Consider the following 10,678-nt stretch of genomic DNA (forward strand, 5'->3'; position numbering starts at 1 on the left):
TAGAACGCGGGGAGCATCTCCCGGGGCGGGGGGGGGGGGGTGGCGAGGGAAACCCTGAGTGGGCGCAAACGCCAGGACGGGTGGAAACCCCGCACTTGCGGGGAGCGCCGATGGCGGGGTGGGGTGGAATTGGGGCGCGGAGACCCCACCTGGACGCGGAGGCTCGCGCCCGGCCGCGCGCACAGCTTCTTGTTGCCGGCAGGATTCCTCCTGGGGCTGCGCTGGGAGCCTCGGGGCGCGGCTTCCTCGATCCCCGCCCCCAAGTTTTCTGTGCAGCCTGAGGTCGGGAAGGACGGAAGGAGAGTGGATCCTCCAGGTGGTGGGAAAAGCTGAGCACCGCGGGCTTAGCTTTGACGAAGCTGCGATTTCCCGGGCCTACGGAGGCTGTGGCGCTCCTGGGCCCCCAACCTGGCCCTTGGGGAGAAGAAGCCTTGGGGTGGAGGAGGGTATCGGGGCGCGACCCTCAGAGACGCCTGGGTGCGCGAAAGTCAGAGTGAGGCAGGAGGAGGCGCAACAGGACTAGCCTGGAGGGGAGGCGGGACGACCCTTCCTCCCCACGGACAGGCCCGCTGCTGTACGCTGTGCCGACCTCGGCCGGCTTCACTGGCCAACTCCACGTGCTGAAATACGCACACCCAATGGGATGTGCGGTTGCCCATCCACAGCTTAACAGCCTGGTGCCAGTTACCCTGCGATGGGAGAGGGGGCAACCCCCACAAAAGCACGGGCTTATGGGGCCCCGGTTCCTTCAGGGCTCACCCCACGAAGAAGGGCTCCCAAACGGCCCCACTCGACGGCTTACCGGAGGATGGTCCTGTGCAGTGGGTGTTTGTTGAACAGATAAGAGACAACAAAAGAGACTAAGAAGAGGTTTGTTCTATGAACCAGGGAAAGTGAAGCAGTCGCAAAGGAGAGTCTCGCCAAAGGGCAATCCTGGGGAAAAGATGGAGAGGCATGGATTTTTCTTGGATGTGTGCCTCATCCTGGGGCTCATCCCGCTGAGAATCAAATATTCATTGCAAAAGAGGGAAACGAAATATACTGCGGACTATGCTGGATGGTCTGATCTCTCCCTTGGCCAGAATTAACAGGACAATTCCTAACCCCCTGTGGTCCTCAGAATCACTTGGCCTATGCACACCCCCACTAAACCACTGAAGTCCAGTTTCTGCGAGCGCAGCCAGGGAATGTGTATTTTTAAACAGGCCACCTAGGTTACTCTGATGAATGCAAAGTCGGAGAGCTCTGCTCCCATGCACTGAGCCTGAGCTTTATTCTATTAATAAAAAAGAAGAGGAGAATCCTGGGTGTCTTAAGGTGGCAGTTGAGTGGCCTTTGCCTTCTGGCGGGTAGGAGACCGGTGCTCTAAGCACCCGCACCCACCGCTGGGCTCAGGATCTGTGCTGGAGAATAGAAGGGCTAATTTAATTACTCATGCCTTTTTAGAGCATAGTACATGTGGAGAAGGTGGGGCACGCTGAATTTTATTTTAGCCAAATACCCCTTATCTCCTTATATAATTGATATTTTATATTGAACATTAGGGGATGGGTCATTTGTCATCAAATTGCCTGTATTACAAAAAACGATAGATACAACCTAACAGTTCAAACATGATGAGTTAAATAAATGATGGTAAAAATAGACGCTGTAATAATATTTAATTGCTGTTACTGCTACGAGGATAAATGTCTACTGACGTGGAAATATGTTCAGGACATAGAAATAAGTGAAAAGGCAGTCCTAGACACAGTGTGAGCCTGTGCGTGTGTGTGTGAGTGTGTGTGTGTGAGTCTGCATACATATGTGAATGTTTCTGAGCATTTTATTTCCTTTCTTTTGCTTAGTATAGGTAATGCTATTTTTCTCTCCGATGAACAGGTATTGTTTAGGGAATAGAAATAGTTAGTTAAAAACAATAAAATTTAGAGTGTCAAGACCCCCAAGGTTACGGCTTATGTTGAACAGTTTGTGTGTATGTAAGGGCTGGGGTCAGGGCGGTCACTGACGGTCCTCACACATCTGTTCTCATGAGTTTGGCCCATTGCTCAGTCAAGGAATTAACATATATTAATATATTCCTGTAGCTAAGATGGAAGAGAATAGCTATGGCTCTTTTATAGTTTTTTTGTTTTGTTTTGTTTTGTTTTTTGCAAGTCATGTATTTTAATGGTGCTACAACTAGAGGTATTTTTTTTTTAATCGTTGGCCTTAGCAATGAATCTTCTAATTCAAGAGGAAGATATTACATGCCGTGCTGACCGTACAGCTTCCACCCAGTAGGACCTGAGGTGTGTGTTTGTTCTTTATTGTCCCTTGACAGATTACTCCAAACTGTGGCCCAGCCACACCAGCACACAGTTATACCACAGGAATGATTACTCCTGGGGCCAGGAGTGCAGGCTTCACTGAGCCCTCTGCCCCACGGGCTCTCCGCGGCTGCAGCAGGTGTCTGCCCAGGGCTGCCGTGTCTTCTGAAGGCTCAGGCTCATCAGGGGAGGAGCTGCTTCCACGCTCGCTTCTGTGTTGCTGGCAGGATTCTGTTGCTTACAAGCTGTTGGACTGAAGGCCCCAGTCTCTCCGTGGCATCAGCTTCAGGCCGCCCTCTGCCCTGGGCAGGTGACTGGCTTTGCCAGAACTAGCACCTATCAAGAGCCAGGGGGAGAGTTCCAGTGGACAGAACTTGCAGCGCCCCCCCAATTCAATCTCAGGAGAGACCGCCATCTCTTTTGCCTGGTTCTATTCATTAGAAGTGAGCCGCTGAGTCCAGCCCTCTTCGAGAGTCTGTCTGTGAACACTAGGGGCAGGGGCCAAGGGGAGCCACTTGGGAGGGGAGGTGCTGCCTGGGACCTGCCTAGGACAAGGTGAAGGAGAACATGCATAGGCACAGATGCCTTTCCCACTTCCCCTCTGTGGTGGGCACAGGAGCTGCAGATGTACCCTAAAGGAGTTGTGGCATCCCAGGAGGGAAGCAGCTCCCAGCCATGAGGGCACCAGGACCCAGTGCCCCAGCATGTCGGGCTGCACATTCCAGGGCTACCTGAGCTGCAGCCTCTTCCCCTCCCCTGCCGTCTCTGCCTGTGCATGGAGTGGGCGTCTCAAATCTGCAGGGGCCAAACTGAGCTCAGGCCTCTGCACCCCCGCACAACCCCCCACCGCTCAGTCTTCCTCACCTCAGCTCCTGGTGACTCCATCCTCCCGGGGACTCAGGCTGAAACCTTGCAGTGCTCCTCCACCCCGGCATCTAAGTCCCTCAGGAAAGTCCCTCTTGGCTCTTCATTGCATCTGGAGCCACTGGGGCCAAGCCACCACCTCTGACCTGGACCGGCACAGGCTCCCTCCCCATCCCCTGCTCTGCCCCCACCTCCACCCCACCTCCATGCCTTAGGTGTCCTCAGCTTCAGAGTCAGGGTGCACCTATCAGGATGTAATTCAGGCATATTCTCTGCTGACTCAAAGTCACAGGCCCCACACGGCCCACTGGCCTGTCGTTTGGTCCCATCAGATCCTGGTGCTGCCCAGAGGCCCATGCGGGCACCCGACAACCTCAGGCCCCCGACAACCTCAGGCCCAGCCTGCTCTTTCCTCAGGCCAGGCCCTCCTCTCCCTACCCACTCTGCCCACCTTCCTCAGGTCTGTCCTGAAAGGTCTCCGGCATGGCGAGGCTGAAGCCTGTCCCCTAGTGGCTGACATACAGTGGTGACACTCTCTGTGTGGGGGAAAGAAAGAGAGATCAGACTGTTATTTTGTCTATGGAGAAAGATGAAGACATAAGAAAGTCCATTTGGATCTGTACTAGGAAAAATTCTTCTGCCTTGAGATGCTGTTAATCTGTAACCCCAGCCCCAACCCTGTGCTCACAGAAGCACGTGCTGTATTGCCTCAAGTTTTAATGGATTTAGGGCTGTGCAGGATGCGCCTCAGTAAAAATGTGTTTGCACCTCCTGGGCTCCAGGCTGCCAGCTGCCTGCCCAGGGTCTGAATGTCCTACTGTGACCTGTTTCCTCACCTGGCCCAGAGGACACATAGGGAAGGCTTGTTTTGAGGATTAGGCAGGGTAATCCCAGTCAGCCCTCATTGGCTTGCCTATCCTCCAGGTCTTTTTGATTTCTTTTTTCTCTTCTTTGTTATGAAACTCAGAGAATTGTCCTCCAGCATGTCTTCAGCTGGGGAGGTGGAAAGACTGGACCATGCCCTTGACTTCAGGGCCCTTTGTGTTCCCCTCCTCCTAGGGTTTTTAAAACCATTTACTTAGCAACATACCCTGTACCTGAGGGAGCTGCAGAGAACGTCCTGTGTGTCCAAACCAGAACACTTTGTTCCCTGACCCCAGGCCCTCATCACACCCCAAAGCCCAAATCCTTTCATGTGGCCACCTCCAGACAAGAGTCTGAACTCAATGCTTGTTTTCTGGGGTCTACACAGGCCCGTATGATGGGGCTACCTCCATTCTACCCTTGTGCCTCCCCCAATCCATTAGGGGCCTCAACTCCAGTGATTCCTAACTGGGAGCAAGGTTCCCCAGGCAAGGAATGCAGCCCTCCCCAGGATGCTGGCCTGGCCGTGTCCCAATGGACATCAGTCCTGGAGCAAGAGGTCCAAGGCAGGGAGTTTCACCCCCCATTTCACCAGGTGTGGTGACGTTTCTGGGTTCCTAGCCTTTAAGATGGGATTTTTACACTGTGCCACAGTGGGGGAAACCGGGGCACAGGGCCGGTGAGCAGTAAAGAAAGAAAACCTCTGTGACTAGGAAAGGTGTCACTTGCCCAGCACAACCGCTCCAGGATAGCACCCTTTGGGATGTACCGCTGAGATGTTCCTGGCACGTGACATGGCACTGTGGTGGAAGTCAGCAGCCAGTGGAGTTGGGGGTGGGGGTGCTGGCAGGAGCGGGTAACTTTGGACCCACCATGGGGAGGAAGGGGACATTGCCCCTTTCCCCACACCTTGAGCACAGCAGTAATTTTCTTCTCTGGTGTGTGTGGGCACCAATGCCTATATAGGTGTGGGTGCATCCTCCCCTTTTGTTGATGAGGAACCTTCCTGCAGCCTTTGGGGTGGGTATGGGCACCACACGTGCCTGGCAGCAGGGTGGTGCCTGCCGAGGCTTGGCTACTCTATGTCTCACTGCCACCTCTCCAGGGGAAGCAGACCCTGTGCCCTAGTGCCCCTCATACCCAGTCCCTCACATTCTTCACTTGGCATCTCCCTACCTGATTCTCCCAACTCAGCCCCTGCCAGGTTTCTCCAGGCCCTGTGGGCCCTGGGATGGGATCAAAGGAGGCAGCAACTGTGCTGTCTGCCTCTGCCTGAAGTCAGGGATCCCTGGCCGCTACTGGCATCTGGTGGGCAGGGTAGGTGGGGAGGTCAGGGCTCAGCTTTTCCACTCCCCAGCCTGCACTGGCGAAGTCACCAGGTGTAACTGGCCTGGAGGCTGATCTGTGTCCTCCACAGTCCCTTGATGCGTTATATTGAAGCCAATCCTTGTGTGAATGACTTGACCTGTTGTTACTGCCCAGATCAAACCAGAAGCGAAAGACTCTTGCACTTGGGCCCAGAGCCTGGGGCTGAGGCCGCCATGACCACCCTGTTCTCTTCCTTCTGGGGTCCCTAGGAAGCTCCCAGGACTGAATGATCCCCACAAAACACAGTGGCCAGGAAGGGAGGGCTGGAGGTCAACTCCCCCCACCTCTACCACCACAACCAAGAGTCCCCATGGAGGTTGGCCCTGAGCTGTGGGTCCCTGTGGGATGCAGGTTCCCACGGATACTTTGGGGGGTGAGCATGGGTCCTTCTGGCTGATGGGAGACTGGTGGGCACTGGGTGTGTGGGGCCTGTGTAGGTGGGTTGGACAGCACTGGGCCTAGCCAGGGAGCCGGGGACTGGTGTGGCCAAAGTGGGTAACAATATGTTGCCAGAACAAAACTACAGTGCAACCAGCCCAGATGGCAGGGAGAAGGAGGCCTGCCTAGCAGGACTGTCCACCCCTGTCCTGGCCCCAAGCCCAGACTGCCTGCCTGTATTGGACATTGCCTGGTCCAGGAGGCCTGGGCATGAGGGTCAGGTGGTGTGTCCCTGGTTTTGAGACTTTGGTGGTCCCTTGGGAGCTGAGTATCCTCTGGGCAGGAGGAGGGCCAGCGGTCCACTGTTTGCATTGGCCCCTGGGGCTGTGCCCCTACCCCAGCTTCTGAGCCTGCACAGGGACATGGCCAGGGCTCCTCCCCTGCTCTATGGCTCCAGCTCTGAACAGTTCACTGATGACTCTGACAGCTTCCTCCCCAAAGCTTGGGTCCTCGTCTGTGGGAATGGGGTGTCCCAGGCCCCCTGCAGGCAGGAACCCACCCCCAGCCCCTCTGGTGGGCCCTCCTGGGTTTTCTTACCTACTGGCTTGTGAGACCCAGTTGGCCAAACTTGGTGTCCTATTTTTATTTTGGCCTTTTTCTTAGTGTGTGTTTTCTGTAACTACTGCTGTGTAGATCTTCTATTTGAGTTTTAGGTAGAGAATCTTGCCCTCCCAGAGAGCCCCCACCCCACAGAGCCTCCACTTCAGCCCCCCCTGGGCTGGTCCTGCCTGTGCTCCGCTTGGTGTGAATGTTGAGTGTGATGGATCCACACGGCTGCTTGACCCTGCATCTCCTTCCTTCTTGTTGCTGAGGCCTGTTCTGTTCCCTCTTTCTCCACCTGAGCTGCACTTGAAGCCAAGATGAAGGATGAGAAGTGGTTGCTACGCAGGACCCTCCTGCAGCGAATCTGCTGTGAGGAGGCTGCACTGGCCCAGCCTGTCATTTCCTTCTCTAAGCTCATTCCAGAGGTCGGCCAGGGGCAGCCCGTACCTGCCTGCTCTTGTGGCCCGTGAATCAAGAATGGATTTTACATTTCCAAATGGCTGAACAAATAAAAAAAATAACAATTCATGACACTGAGAAGTGTCCATGTCCATAAGTAAAGTTTGATGTGGGTGCAGTCATGCCCATCTCTTCACAGGCCACCTGCAGAAGGCTGCTGTGGTGTAGCCATGGCAGAGTTGCATTCTTGAGGCAAAGATCAGTTGGCAAAGCTGAAAATACTGACTCCTGGCTCTTTAGGGAAACAGTTTCCAGTCCCTGGTTTAAAGGCTGTGTGGCAGGACCCCAGGATCTTGGTCAGCTTGTTCCTCCCTCAGGGCCTGCTGTGGCCTTCGCTAGTATGTCTGCAAAGTCTGAGTGCTATGGTGCCTCTCATGGGGGCATTGAGCTCTGTCGTGCTAGATTTCACGATGTCTGCCTCATGGTCACCTGTCTCACCAACAGAGACCCTGTGGCCAGATTCAAACTAGCAGGAGCAGTTGGTTTTTGGAAGCAGGGATACCTTCAAGCTGAGCTGCCACCCGCCCTGAGGTGGTCCCATGACACTCACTGTCTCGGTCAAGGTTGGGGCAGGGGTGGTGTCCTGGACTGCCCTGCGATGTGGATCGTAGTAGCCAGGGGGGAGAGGGGGTTGCTATTACTCCCTATATCATGGGGAGTGCTTCACCCCCTGCGATGTGGATCGTAATAGCCAATTACTACCCCCTGCAATGTGTGTCCATTATTAGCAGTCTCTTTTATTCAGGGTATTAGGAACAATTTCACAGGTTGTGTATACACAGCCTGCGACAGGAGAACGAACACCATCCTCTGCACCTCCGGATATTAGGAACCATATCACACAATGAGTGTACACTTTTTGGGAGATTTGAGGTAATGTCGCCCTGTGTTTCCCTGAATATTCGGAGACATATCACAGGGCAGTTGTACACCCACTACTCTCTTGGCAGGAACATCATACTTTACCTACTGGAAATTAGGAGCAATATCACAGACTGGGTATCAAGCCACTGTCATACTGGAAGTAATATCATGCTCTCCCCCACAAGTTATGAGGAACAATATCACAGGGGGTGTGTACCTTCTCCGGTAGTGGGAGTAGTATTATCATGTCTTCCTTTAGATGACAGGAACAATATCACAGGGTGGGCGTACACCCTGTGTGTTTTTGGAAGCAATGTCATTCTCTCTTCTTCTAGGTTTTAGGATTCATATCACAGGCAGGATGTACACCCCTTGTTATATTGGATGGAATCTCATCCTCTTTCAACCTGTATCTTTAGAAAACTATCCCATGGGGGTTGTCCATCCCTTCAATATTGGTACTAATACCATCTTCTCCTTTCCTGGACATAAGAAATAATATCACAGGAGGGGTGTACTCCCCTTGCAACGTTGGTAGTAATATCACCTCTCCCCTGTGGTTATTAAGGACAAAAATCCCAGGGTGGCTGTACGGTTCCTACTTTATTGCGAGTAATATCATCCATTCACCCCCTGGATAAGAGGAACCATATCACTGAAGAGGTGTCCACCCCCTTCGATATTGTCAGCCATGTCATCTTCTTCCTGCCTGGATATTAGGAATGATATCCCAGGGTTGGTGGCCCTGTATACCCCCTGTGATATCGAAAGTAAAATCATCCTCTTTCCCGCTGGATATTAGGAACGATATCACAGGTGTATGTGCACCTTCTGGGATATTGGGAGTACTCTCAGCCTCCACCCCGCTGCATATTAGGAGCAATATACAGGGGGCAGGGTGGTTACACCCCCTGCGATATTGAGAGCAATATTCTTCTCTTTCTCCTGTACATTAGGAACTACATCACAGGGGCCTGTACACCTTCAGCGGTATTGGGATTCATGTTATCCTCTCCCCCACTGAAAGTGAAAAACTATATCACAGAAGGGTGCACACCCCCTGCGATATTGCCACTGGTATCATCATCTCCTTCCCAGGATATAGGGAACAATATCCCAAGGGGGTGTACATCTCCTGCAATATTGGGAGTAATGTCTTCCTCTCCCCCGCTGGCTATTACGAACAATGTTACAGGAGTGTACACCCCCTGCTCTATTGGGGGTGATATCCTCTCCCTCCCTGGATATTAGGAACAATATCACTAGGCAGTGTACATCTCCTGCAATACTGAGACTAATCCTCTCGCCCCCTGGATATTAGGAATCATATCACAGGGGTGGTGTACATCCATCGCGAAATTGGAAGAAATATCATCATCTCCACCTTTGGATGTTAGGGACAATATCACGGGGGAGGTCTACAACCCCTGCGATATTGGGAGTCATATCATCCTCTCCAACCCAGGATATAAGAAACAAGATGACCGAGGAGATATACACCCACTGTGATAGTTTCAATAATGTTATCCTCTACCCGATGGCTATTAGGAATAACTCATAGAGGGGTGTACACTTTCTTCGATGTTGGGACTAATATCATCCTCTCCCCGCCGGATATCAGGAACAAATCTATTAATTATTAATATTAATAAATATAATAAAAATTAATAATAATCATCGATATTAATAATCATAATAAAGATAGTAAAAATTAATACTGGTTAAAATGTTGATAATTAGTATTAATAATTAATAATAATATCACTATTAATAATTAATGATATCAGCAATTAATATTGCTTAAGTCAATAGTAAGAGATGTTGGTAATAAAATAATGATTAATATTAAGAACTAATAATATTGTTAAATGACATTAATATTAATAATTAATTTTAAGTGTGCATAATCATGTATGTAAAATAATTATCCATAAATAGTAATGGTATCCTATTAATTAATAGTGTCATTGATAATTATTAAAATCAATCATTGATGTTTAATAATTAATCATATTATTACTCCTAATACCGCAAGGGGTGTACACTTACCTATGATGTCCTTCCTAATATTCAGGGACGGACAGCATGATATTAGTTTTAATATCGTAGTATGTGTACACTCACGCTGTGACACCGATCCTAATATCTAGGGTGATACAGTATGACATGACTCCCAACATAGCAACGAATGGACAGCCACCTAGTGATATTGCTCCTAATATTCACGGAAGAAGCATATGATATCACTCCCAATATCGCAGGGAGTGTACAACTCTTCTCGGATATTGTTGCTGGTATCCAGAGGGGGAGAGGATGATAATGATTCCAGTAGCACAGGCTGTGTTCAACCGCCCTGTGATATTGTTATTAACATCCTGGAAGGGAGAGGATGATATGACTCCCCATAGAGCAGGAGGCGTACACCCAGCCCGGGATATTGTTCTTAATATCCATGGAGTGGAGAGGCTGATATTACTCCCAATATGGCAGGGGTGAACATTCACCCTGTGATACTCTTCTTAACATCTCAAGGCCGAGAGGTTCATATTACTCCCAGTATCGCAGACACTGTACATCCCCGTGTGATACTCTTCCTGATATCCGGAAGGGGAGAAGATGGTATTCATCCCCATATCGCAGGAGGTGAAAACACACTCTGTGATATCTTTCCTAATTTGCAGGGGGAGAGAGGATAATTTCATTCCCAATATTGCAAAAGATGTACACGCTCACCCCGTGATATCGCCCTTGATATTCCAAGGCACAGAACATGATGTTACACCCAATATCACAGAAAGTGTACACCCCCCAGTGATGTTCCCATGACCTGGGAGGGAAGAGGATGATACTATTTTCAATATCGCCGGGGGTGTACACGCCACCGGTGATACTGTTCATAATTTCCACCTGGGAGAGGATGATATTACTCAGAATATCGCAGGGGTTATAAACACTACTTTGATTTTGCT

This window comes from Macaca fascicularis, chromosome 8 (assembly GCF_037993035.2).
Source record: "Macaca fascicularis isolate 582-1 chromosome 8, T2T-MFA8v1.1".
NCBI classification, from domain to species: Eukaryota; Metazoa; Chordata; class Mammalia; order Primates; family Cercopithecidae; genus Macaca; species Macaca fascicularis.